Here is a 12,198-nt window from a genome sequence, read left to right as displayed (position 1 = left end):
GCTTCGGCTTCTGGGTTCCGCAGTGCACCATGGGAGTGGCATCATGATGTCACTCCCATAGTTCTGAGGAGCGAGCACCGGGGACGGTTGGCAGCAGGCACTGGAGCGGGGTTTAAGGTAAGTTTTTTTTTTTTTTTGTGTTTGTGTGTGCGCAGGGGGGGGGTTACTACTGGGGGCATCATATGGGGGCACTATTGGGAGAACTAAAGCTGGGGGCACTACAGGAGCCCTTACTACTGGGGGCACTTCAAGGGGCATTACTACTGGGGGCACTTCAAGGGTCATTACTACTAGGGCACTGCTGGGAGCATTTATTTTGGGGGCACTGCAGGGAGCATTACAACTGGGGGCACTACAAGGGCATTACAACTGGGGGCACTACAGGGGCCCTTACTACTGGGGGCACTGCAGGGGGAATCATCCCTTTAATTCGGGTCATGTGACTATTATTAGGGCACTGTGTATGTGTCTGTGAGCTGGGTGGAGGGTTTGGGGGAAAAGGGGCGGCATTGTGAACCTTTGCTTAGGGCGCCCTGAAACCTTGCACCGGCCCTGCCCATTGATGGTATAGAAATCACTGGTGTGGCTGCTATATTATACAAAGTCCTCCCCATATTTTAGTATGATACTTTTCATTCAGGTGGCAGCAGTTTAGAATATTCCCATTTGATTTTTAAAGAGGAAGACAACCAATGTTTTTAGTTAAAAGGTTTTATTTATTTATTTATTTTGTATTGGTGTCTACAATTGTACAGTATTTTACAGGTTCAATGTGACTCTTATTTAATAGTAACACTGTCCAGAAACTTCATGGCAGTATTATATTGTGTACAAATTAAGTTATGTGACTGTAGTATTTATTACCTACACTGTCATGGCACATCTCTATGCTGTTATTACTCATGGCGTGCAAGAACATATGCTGCCGTTTTCTGTTAGCGTAAACTTGTCGCATATGGTACTGCTGTAGACCTGGACACATCTGCGGCATACACACCTATTTGCTGCCATTTTTTTTACAGCATTTTTCACCAATGTTTTTGATGTAAATTACATCCAATGCTACATGAGCCATATATGTTAACCCGGTACCAGGAATGTTATGTGTATACAGTATGTGTCTCTTATACCCCTTTTACACCAGAGCAAAAACCTGGGTTTTTGCTGGGTCTACCGGGTCGCAGCTCAGTGTAAAAGGGTCCCTGAAAAATAACCTGGGTCAAGTGACCCTGCAATCCAACCCAGGTAGCTACCAGGGTTGGACCCAGGATGGACCCAGGTAATGGTGCAGTGTAAACGGTGCAACCCAGGTTATCTGACCTGGATCATGCCTAAAATGAGCGGATTGGTGGTTGTCGAGCATTCACCTCCCACTTTTTATGACCTCACAGGTTTAGCAGGGCAGACCTGAGTTCAGTGTGAACAGGGCTGACCTGGGAGTAACCCAGATCAAAGGTGCAGTGTAATACCTCTTTTCCACCAAAACCCCAGGTCCGACCTGGGCTTTTGGACATGGTTCCAACCCTGGTCAGACCCATTTACACTGCACCTTTCATCTGGGTTACTCCCAGGTCAGCCCTGTTCACACTGAACTCAGGTCTGCCCTGCTAAACCTGTGAGGTCATTAAAAGTGGGAGGTGACTGCTCCACAGCCACCAATCAGCTCATTTTAGGCATGATCCAGGTCAGATAACCCGGGTTGCACCGTTTACACTGCACCATTACCTGGGTCCATCCTGAGTCCAACCCTGGTAGCTACCTGGGTTGGATTGCAGGGTCACTTGACCCAGGTTATGTTTCAGGGACCCTTTTACACTGAGCTGCGACCCGGGTAGACCCAGCAAAAACCCAGGTTTTTGCTCTGGTGTAAAAGGGGTATAAATGGGTCTGACCTGGGTCTGACCAGGGTTGGGACAATGTCCAAAAATCCAGGTCGGACCTGGTTTTTGGTGGAAAAGAGGTATTAATCTCTCATCCTACATAGTTATCTGATGATGACATAATAATGTGTTTAATGTGGGGAGAAGACAATCAGGTAATGTTTGGAGGAGCCGTGTAGTTAGAGTTAAAAAAAAAAAAAAAAAAAATCAGCTGCGCTTTAAATGCTTTGCATTCTCAACCACAATTAAATCTCATTTATTTTTAACATGTGTATTATTCCCTTAATCATCCACTTTGTTGTCTGTGGATGTGATTGTTATTGGCTTGGAGTCTGAAACATGAAAGAACTTGCATAGGATACGTTTAAATATCCTGGCATAACTTCTACTATTGAGAAGTGTCTTATTTAAAGTAACAATTCTGACATCTTGCTTTTCATTAATATTCAGCAGTTTTCATGCGGCCAAAATCACAATCTTGCATTATATTAAACTGAACTTGTATTCACACGTGCTGTAAAAGTCTGCGGGTTGTAGTCACTGTATATATCAGGGCATGATAGCAATGTATGCCACTTGAAATTTGTTATATTTTAGTACAACTTTAATCTAAGGAAGCCATCCAGAAATTGTGATGCTCCCTGAGATGTTATTGATCTATCAAACATATAATTTTGCATCATATGTTACCAATCAAATTATTATTCTGACCGATCCAATACTGATTGGATTTAACCATTCAAACCCTTTATGGGAAGATGTATCAAACCTTTGAGGGAGCTGAAGTGGAGAAATTGCCCATAGCAACCAATAATCTTATAGCTATCATTTATCTAGCACAGTGTATATAATGACAGTTAAAGCTGATTGGTTGCTATGGGCAAGTTCTCATCTTTTATCTCTCACAAAAGTTTGATACATCTTCCCCAAAATGTTAAATAAGGTTTACCAATGATCCTCACTGATCTGTGTTGTGTAGTTATCAGGCCACCAGGAAGCAGGAAGGTGTTGTCCTAAGTTTTAGATGTTTGGTCAGCTGATGATCACATGACCAGATCTTCCTGTTTGTGGACTGCTTTGTGCATTCACAATGTGCATGTTTTCATGCTGGTTACCCAGCGGTGTGAAGAAAATGCGACACTGCATATAGGAGCCAACTGCAGAGCTTATACCTGTTTTGAAGAAAGTAGGGTTGGGGGGCAATGATGTACACTCTATTGATCCCAAATACGTTCACTTCAAATAATGCAAGTAAATGGAGCATGTACGGTCTAAAGGATGTTGCTGTCACTCCCAACCGCTAGTAGAAGTGGGCACGGGGTTGTTGAAACCAATAGGTTCCATCCCCATATGCCTCTGCATGCTCGTGCTGATGTTATAAACTGCTAATAATTGATGCTTTGTGATACCAGTGGGTAACTTTAATTTAATGATGTGTATTCAGCTGACCTGTCATGCAACATGACCTGGCGGGGTTCCCGGCATCGGCAAGTACATACACACTTGCCGATGTCGGGAGCAACATTGCGACGGCGGGGGTCATTCAGCATTCGGCCGCATGGCCATCACTGATTATGTCGCCACTGCGATGCCGCTGACGGTGCTCGGGAGCTAACGTCCTACATGATATAGTACGTACGTATAAGACTAGGCCTGGCCAACCTGGAGCTCTCCAGCTGTTGTGAAACTACAAGTCCCAGCATGCCCTGCCACGGTTTTGCTATTAGGAAATATTAAAACTGTGGCAGGGCATGCTGGGACTTATAGTTTCACAACAGCTGGAGAGCCACAGGTTGGCCAGGCCTGCACTAGACTGTGAACGATATATCGTACGATCTGGCCAATATCGGCCGGATCGTACAATATATCGTCTAGTGTGTACGCACCTTTTTATAGTACAAATATCTCAGCTGAATTCAGTTACAGTAGCAAAGAAAACCGCCATGTTTTATTTCTTTACGTGACACGTCTGATAAATGATCTCCATAATGCATACACAGATGCTTTCCCCCAGCCAAAAAACAATAAAATAAATAAATAAAACATTGAGTTTGTGCCTCATCGATGTCCTCCGGGACATGATGTGAGACATTGTTATAAGCAAGATTTGTTATTTCATTCTTATTGCTGATAACAACAGGTGTGCTATTGTTGGAGCCAGCTGTCAGGAGACTAATAATTAGACCTCATTAGAATTAACTGGTTTGACTGGATACATGAAAATTATAATCAAAGCAGTGAAAATGTCTAGGCTGGCACTCCTATTTTATTTCAGTGTTAATGCAATAAACACCTTGATTGTTAGTGGTTTATAAGGCCCAGTTTAAAAAACCCTCAGCTGAAAGTGTTAATTGTATTTCATTTGTAAATGCAATATTTGACTTATAATACATACTACATCTTTAAATTTCTTCTACAATAACTGTGAGGAGCACTGCTAGACACTTTAACAAGGATGGAATGTGTCTGACAGTGCAGAGGAAACAAGGGTCATTTTTAAATGACATTTACTATATGTAATGCTCCAATATATGTATTCAGGTACATAAACAGTATCAAATGGTAGCACAGATGGTGTAATGGTTAGCATTACTGCCTCACAGCACTGAGGTCGTGGGTTCAATTCCCACCACGGCCCTAACTGTGCGGAGTTTGTATATTCTCCCTGTGCTTGCGTGGGTTTCCTCCCACACTCCAAAAATATACTGGTAGGTTAATTGGCTACCAACACAAATTAACCCTATTGTGTATGTGTGTGTGCATGTGATAGGGAACATAGATTGTAAGCTCCACTGGGGCAGGGAGGGACTGATGCCAAATATTCTCTGTAAAGCGCTGCGGAGTATGTGTGTGCTATAACTGGTATTAATAATAATAATAATAATAATAATAATAATAATAATATATTTGAAGCAGATTAAGCATAATAAATTCCATAACTACACATCAAAGTTGAGCAATATACTGATTAGACCCCAAGGTTTTAGTTATTAAGCAAATTCTGGTCGCTTTTGGTGGAAACAAAGTTAATCAGTCACTTATTGTCACCTGACTTGAATCAATTCAAGCAATGACTTGTATAGTTATTCCCCTAGAGTTTTTGCGCCATATGGCTTGAGATGCCTGGTGACTTAGACACTCTGCCAGGAGGGGACCAATCCATTCTCTACTCTAAATTCTGCATCTAATTTGCATTGTAGCCACATACAGTGTACCAGGTGCAATAGAAGTAAAGACGCAAATTAGGCATAACAATATGTGCTGCGAGGCATGGCGCAGCTAGTCATACACCAAAGATTATCGTTCCAACCACCCAACTAGTTGGCTGGTTGGAACAAAAATCTTGTAATGTATGGGAAAAAGTGACTATCGTCTATGGGCTTCTTATCAGAGTTTTTCCCTGAGCGGGATCCAAATGGTCCCCCGCGGCCCGCTCGTGCTCAGGAGTCGTCCCGGGTCATAAACCTAGATGTCCCCACACCGTTATTGTAAGAGCTGTTCTTTGCTTAAATCTTCATACATACGACATAACTAAACACTGGATTGCATGCGATCGGTGGCAGAATGCATCGCATACAAGATGCTTGCTGCATCCCGCCCTAAAATACGAAACTTTTGTCCATAGTGTGTGTGCGGCCGTATATGCTGCACGTCTGCCAGGCATGACCGTATATAGCCTCGTTATGTGCTGTGTACTAAGGGCCTGTTTCAGAGTTGGGAATAGAGAGAGAGATAGCACTTAACTATGTACCTGGACAAACCATGTTGCAATGCAAGGGGTGTAAATACATAATTTTTTTTTTTTACATGTGGGGTAAATTCTGGCTGCTTTTACATGTAGCCCACAAATACTGCACAGCTTTATTATTACACTGCAATTTAGATGTCAGTTCGGAAACGCTTCTCCCAAATCTAAATCTCTGCACATTTTAAATCTGCCCCACCTGCAGTGCAGCATGGTGTCACCAAGATGATCAGTTGAGAGAGATCTCTCTCTATTCCCAAGTCTGAATCAGGTCCTAAGTGAACTGTGCTAATTGAATATCTTTCAAATACATAAAAAGTTCTGTTTCTGTACGTAGATCAGCTCTTCCATATTGTGTAGTGTGTATATAATAATTACCAAGCTTCATTCTATATGAATGATAAAAAGACAAACAAATACTATGTATTGCATCCGTATATAGTCTATAGCGATCAATAATGGTCTTATTATGCACACTCACATAGCTAGATATTCAGTACTGCACGGGTAATTGCTTGAGAAATGTAACAGCCATCCATTATGGACCTATCCCCTCCATTTATTAGAAGTCTATTCTATTCATGTATCGTTATGCTGTGACATATAAAAAAACAAATACGTAAATAAACACATAATACACTACAGGAAACTAATGAGTGAGAAATAGATCTAGAAGTCTGAATTCAGCTCATGCTGGCTTCTGTGACACAGTAGGGCTCCATTAGGAAGCATGGTATGTGCAGACCTGTAATTAGACATATAGTCTAATCTACAGTTCATACAGTGTAGGAGGCAAGAGCACCATTATTAAATCTAGTCTGTCAAGCATGACATTTGGTTTCCTCATTTCTTTTGCAATGAAGCAGTGGTTAAACTGTAGAACTGAGCAAATCTCTGCTTGTACAGTTAAATTACATATTATTAGTTATTATGGAGGACCTGTCTTTGTAGGGGCTCAGCAATTTAATAATTAAGTCTTTGGAGATGTTATAAAGGATCGGTATGGAATGCCGACTGTCGGGATGCCTCCTGGCACAATACCAACAGTGGCATCCCGGTGGTTAGTATCCCGACAGGGGTCGGGTAAGTATTCTCACCCTCCCCCTTCTCCCCCTAACCCTTCCCGTTAGTGTCTAAACCGAAATCTCCCCCCTTAGTGCCCAACCCCCCCCCCCTAGTGGTGCATAACCTTACCTCTCCCCCCTAGGGGTGCTTAACCCTGACACCCCCCCCAAAATCCTAACGCTATCCCCGCTATGTAACCTAAACCTAACCCTCCTCACCCATGGCTAACACTAAGGACGCCCCAGACTTACCTCGTTCGGGCTGCCGTCCTTCTGTGTTCTGGTATCGGGATTAAGAGAGGTGTTGGTATTTCCATGCCTATCTTAGGTCCCTTGTCCAGGCTTCAGCCATCGGGATTTAGACCGGCGGCCTCTGCTAACTACATCCCGTTATAAAACACAGATATGGTCTAGAATTAAAACTTAGGGAAAAAAAAAACAATTATAAATGTGGTCATAGAGTAACTGAGTAGGTAGAGAGGTGACATGAGGAGAATATAACCATAAAGAGACACCATTACCTATACTGCCTAAGCTGGACGTGTCATTATGAGAAAACAGCACATCAACTGACATTAGGCCCCATTTTGCAATGGCTCCAGTGAGTTGCATATGTGTTTCCCCACAAATAATGTCCCAGTGGTCATAGGTGACAGGTTGGCGGTAATGGGAATGTCTGTCTTTCCTTTCACAAGCAAATAGTCTTTTTTCCCACAGAGAACTCCCATCTGAAAGTCTGCTTTTAAAATATGCCCCAAGGCTTTGTAATATATATTTTGGAGACGAACCCACTTCCTCGGCTCCTTCAAAGAATGATCTTCTTTGTGTTTCCTTATAAACAGGATATAGAGTGAGGAAGAAGAGGTTAGGTTACAGCTACAACTTTAATCTATCTATCTATTTATATGTTTATATATGTAAAAATATGAATGCAAACAAGCCTGGAGACAGGAGGACTTTAAAAAGGTGACTGCCACTGACGTAGAAAGGAAGAAGGTGTAATACAAAGTAGTATATAATAATTATTATTTTTATATACAAGTCCCAGCAGTGCATTTTTCACATTTTTATTTTAAACCAGCTAAGAAGCCAGATTTTTCATTTTGTGTTTCTCACTCCACTCCTGCAGTCTACCTGCACTTGCTGGATTAGGCACATAGAATCGTTTTTCAGAAAAAGGATTAGTGATGATTCACAGGAGCTGTTCTGAGGGTTTAGTGCTGCAGGAAGTATCTGCTGCACACAAGCAGGATAATTGGTGGCAACTGAAGGCTGGCATGTCTTGTGTAGTAAGGCACAGCTAGGTAGATTGAAAAATATTTATTTTTATTGTAACTCAGTGAGTTGATATATGTACTGTAGAAGAATTACTACACTCATTTCCTATTTCTGAGTATCCAGCACATCATAACATCTGGGGTTTGTATCTATAATAATTTAATCAGCTTTTGTAACAACTGTCCGATTACTTTCCCCTAGAATGTGCTTTCGAAACCTGGCTCTAGGGAATGCTTTAACAAGCAGAATTCTTTTCGCTCACCAACTTTACTGGGCCAAAAGTATACTAGAAAAATGTGACCGAAGGGGAGAAATGTGTTGTGATTAATTGACTTTATATTTTAAAGTTACGCTTATTTTTGTTCGATTTGGATCCCTGAGTGAGCCTTTTTTTTTATGTTTAGCAATTACAGTGTAACAGACACTGGCTTCTCAGCTAGCCGCCCATTGTTGCTATGGAAATAATGCAGTTTGTGGAACTTGATATTGCTGATTTAATTAATGAGCCATTTTCATAGGAAGCTTGCATAATATGACTTAAACTAGCTACATGGAAATTAGAAAGAGGCAAGATGATGCCCTTTGGTGACAGAAGAATGGAGGTAAAGGTGAAGATTACCATAGCCCTCCTGCTTAGCTACTGTGCACACAGGATAGCATCTTCAGATCCTTTTTGTAATTCTTGGATGTGTTTAGTATATTATCAGAATGTCAATAATTATTCTGTCAGTCAAAGGCTGAGTTTCATGGTTCAGCTGAAAACCCAATTAAGCTTTTATATTTGTTTATGGTTCTGTTAGTAGTAGCAGATTTCAGTGGTTCGTTTCAGCTGAAAAAGGTATGCGAATTACTGTGAGAATAAGATGAGAACACGACCGCTGAATTACCACTTAGGCTCACATATGGATGCTGAGCTTTCCAAACACAGATGGGCCCATGCAGTGGGTTGTTATTAGTCATATATATAATATATGTTTTGAATTTCTTTATAAATGATCAGCTTCCATTATGTTTCAGTAGTCAAATCTCTCCCCAGTAAGGCTGATTCCAATATATAACCTGCACAAAAAAGGTATATTTTCTGCACATTGTAAATTACATACATAGTTTTCACTGCAGCAGGGCCAGATTAAGGCTTGTGGGAGCCCCAGGCAATTTAGTTGTGGGGGCCCAATAAAACTGACAACCTGCCACACCATGCTCCTGATTACACACCTCCCGTGACCCCAGTTATATCAGGCACACAAATAAGATTGACAAGAGGTCTTGGGCAGAGTTAAGGGAATTACGGAGACAAACACAGTGGCAATTTATTAAATGTGAGCAGGCTTAATAACACCTTTTATAGAAGCTAGGTAAAATAAGCATGAAACAACGCTTTATACATCCATCTCTTATTAATTAGAACAGAAAAACATTCACACACAAAGGATCAGGGACATATAAACTACTTATAAATACAATAAAAAGCTCTATTTGAAGGAATATAATAATATTTATAATGTGAGTTACTGCTGAGCTGTAAACTATTGCCACATTAAGAATGAGGTATTTTGTTTATGCAGCTGGTTGATTGTACAGTTATCTGTATTTTGATTTACATTGACATGCTCATATAAATAATTCTTTCTTGTGTGTTTTGCGATTTTAGAATGTAGAATGTGTAAGGTTTGCATTACAAAGTGTGTTATTTCTTCCACTATTGTATGTTAATAAGTGGTAATTCTGGCAGTGGTTAACAAGTCGATTATGTTCAACAAGGCATCATAAAAGAAAGCAAAAACAAAGCAATCTATAATAAACCTGTAGCTGCACGACCCGGATTTCTCATGTCATTGTTTCTTCTTATGCGTCAATGTGTTTTGCCCATATGCATTTATGGATAGTGTATATTTACATCAAGAAAAATGCCTTCCATGATAATCTGAGCTATGGCACCCATCATTATAGTGAAATATTACTACTTTTTTGTTGTGCTATATAAAAAAAATGTTTTCACGTCTGAGATGTTCAGTTGCTTGGCAAAGCAACATGCTCTAAAAATACTAATTAGGCAGTCCTTATTGAAACATCTGGCTAGGTGAATCATCAATTATAGATATTGTTATAACACCTTCTTCACCACTAACATTAAAAGGCTGTAGCAGTGACCTCTGCACTATGGATTACAACAGACCATGATATAATGTTTCCATAATCTGCACATCAATCTGGCTGCCGGAGTATATGGGTGATGCCTATACCTAATCTATATTGACCTGGTAAGAAATAACATCTTGTGCCCACATTAACATAACTGAGTATCACAAAGGGTTCAGCTACCCAAAAGGTAAAAAAGGGAAGACAAGATGGGCTAAGTGGTTCTTATCTGCTGTGAAATTCTATGTTTCTATATACAGGAAACAATGAGTTATCTACTGTATACAGTACAATAAATTGGGAATACATACAGTGGATTTTAATTGAAGCTTAGCTCTTATACAGCTGTAAGACTTCCTACTGCAATCCTTAAGCAAACTGTGAATAAATATTTCTTGAAACAATCCTGAATGATATATGTATACTGCGTGTACGATTTGTTAGTGTCATACTATTTTCCGTAGGCTTGTGTTCTTTCCCTGGCCTTACAGGTAATAGGTAAAATATGCTTTCTAGATGATGGATTTCATAGAATTCTTCATGGTCATGTTGGTTTTCATTAAAACATGCTGTCCTACTAAATCTACTTTTACACAGGTTTCCAAAACAACATTAATGCGGCAGCATATGGTTGTGCAGATCACACATTTATATATACATTTATATACAGTATGAGCTTTTAATGAACTGGTATCATGCTCCTTCCTTGTTCATGCACTGCACATAATGATTGAGAGAGATGACATTTATGATAAGGGTTTCAGAGCAGTTAAAGAATCATTGTAAATATTGGATAACGGATAATGCGGTTGGCAATAGCGGTTTCTTAGCTAGTCAGCATGTTTCTAGATAATGGGCTGTGTGCAGTTGCTCCCTGCCTGACTGCTAGCTTTTGGTTTTGTACAAGCTCCTGAAATGACTGTCTGGCTTTCAACAATGGTTAATGAGGAAAGAACCACTGTAAGCTTATGAGTAATCCTTAGGTCCATCCGTATGAGATGTCAGTCCAAGCTTTGTAGAAAGTCATTTTATTTTTAATTCAGAAGGAACGTATATCCTTTTTAGCAGCAACGCTTATTTTCACTTTTATTTTCAATGAAACATTTAAATATACAAGATACTCTTCTTCAAATAGAACCTTATTATTATTATTATTCTTTCAGTATTGTTTACTGAAAGAAAAGGCTCTCCGTGATGTCACTAGTTCCCAATGAATTCTTATGCTGTATTCTTAGAACCTGGGGGTCAGCTTACAAAATGGCTCCCTCAGTGATGTCATTGGGTCCTACTGATTTAATAGGCTGCAGCTGTATCTGATATACTGTTGCATGACTCCAGCAAAGTATATCTCTATTGAACATACCTTTTCTATTAGATTATATTCATTTGTAACTTCATATCATGGGCGGTGTGCACCAAGTATCACATTATGGATGTGATGCATCCTGCCACTGACTGCATGCATAACCCATATTTAATAATGCCGTATGCATGAAGATTTAAGCAAAGGACAGCTCTCCCGATAAGTGCTGTCCTTTCAGGTGTGGGGACTTCCGGGTTTATGACACGGGAGTCCTGCTATGCATGTGCGAGCCGCTGGGGGACCCTGGGAGCAAGGAAAACATATGCAAATAAATTGAATCCCTCTCTAGATAAACTCTGATAAGAAGCCCATAGGCTTCACCCATGGGCTTAGGAGGTTTGACCACATTTTTAGTGTTGATGCATCCCTTCCATACTTTCTTACTTTGTAGGTAAGCTTTCCGGAGCAGCCTGGACAGCTTCTCCTGCTGGTTGGTTCAGGAGGGCCGGGCCGCGCTGGTGACGTAATTTGGCCCTGCCGCGCCGTTTATCCCTGCCTCCTCATTTCATACCCGCAAATTCGCCATTAAATCTCCTCTTCCTGCCCACTTTCCAGGAAGTGTACATGATTCTGGAGATCTGCCTACACTTCTGGGGGTGCGGGGGCTACCTGAAAAATCGGGAGCCTCCTGTGACCTTTGGGAGTGTAGGCAAGTATGATCCCACCCCATATGTATGTTCAGGGTAGAAGCAACTGTGTATGTAGTGAGTGCGGCTGTGGGACCAGGTC

General features: G+C 40.9%; 1 protein-coding gene and 1 long non-coding RNA gene across 7 annotated transcripts in view; one reads left to right on the top strand and one right to left on the bottom strand.

The window, feature by feature from the left end:
* The window catches only part of LOC148518137 (uncharacterized), a 42,337-nt gene extending 39,440 nt beyond the window's left edge, over positions 1–2,897 (bottom strand). Inside the window, exon 1 of the long non-coding RNA XR_015879226.1 lies at positions 2,830–2,897. This is a non-coding gene — a long non-coding RNA (uncharacterized LOC148518137). The remainder of the gene's footprint in view (positions 1–2,829) is intronic.
* Positions 1–12,198, top strand: part of SEMA6A (semaphorin 6A) — a 206,460-nt gene that overhangs the window by 51,415 nt on the left and 142,847 nt on the right. The window lies entirely within an intron of this gene.

The sequence above is a fragment of the Taudactylus pleione genome, unplaced genomic scaffold (assembly GCF_031769625.1).
Source record: "Taudactylus pleione unplaced genomic scaffold, aTauple2 ptg000202l, whole genome shotgun sequence".
Taxonomy (NCBI): Eukaryota; Metazoa; Chordata; class Amphibia; order Anura; family Myobatrachidae; genus Taudactylus; species Taudactylus pleione.
This window is presented reverse-complemented; position numbering and strand designations above follow the sequence as displayed.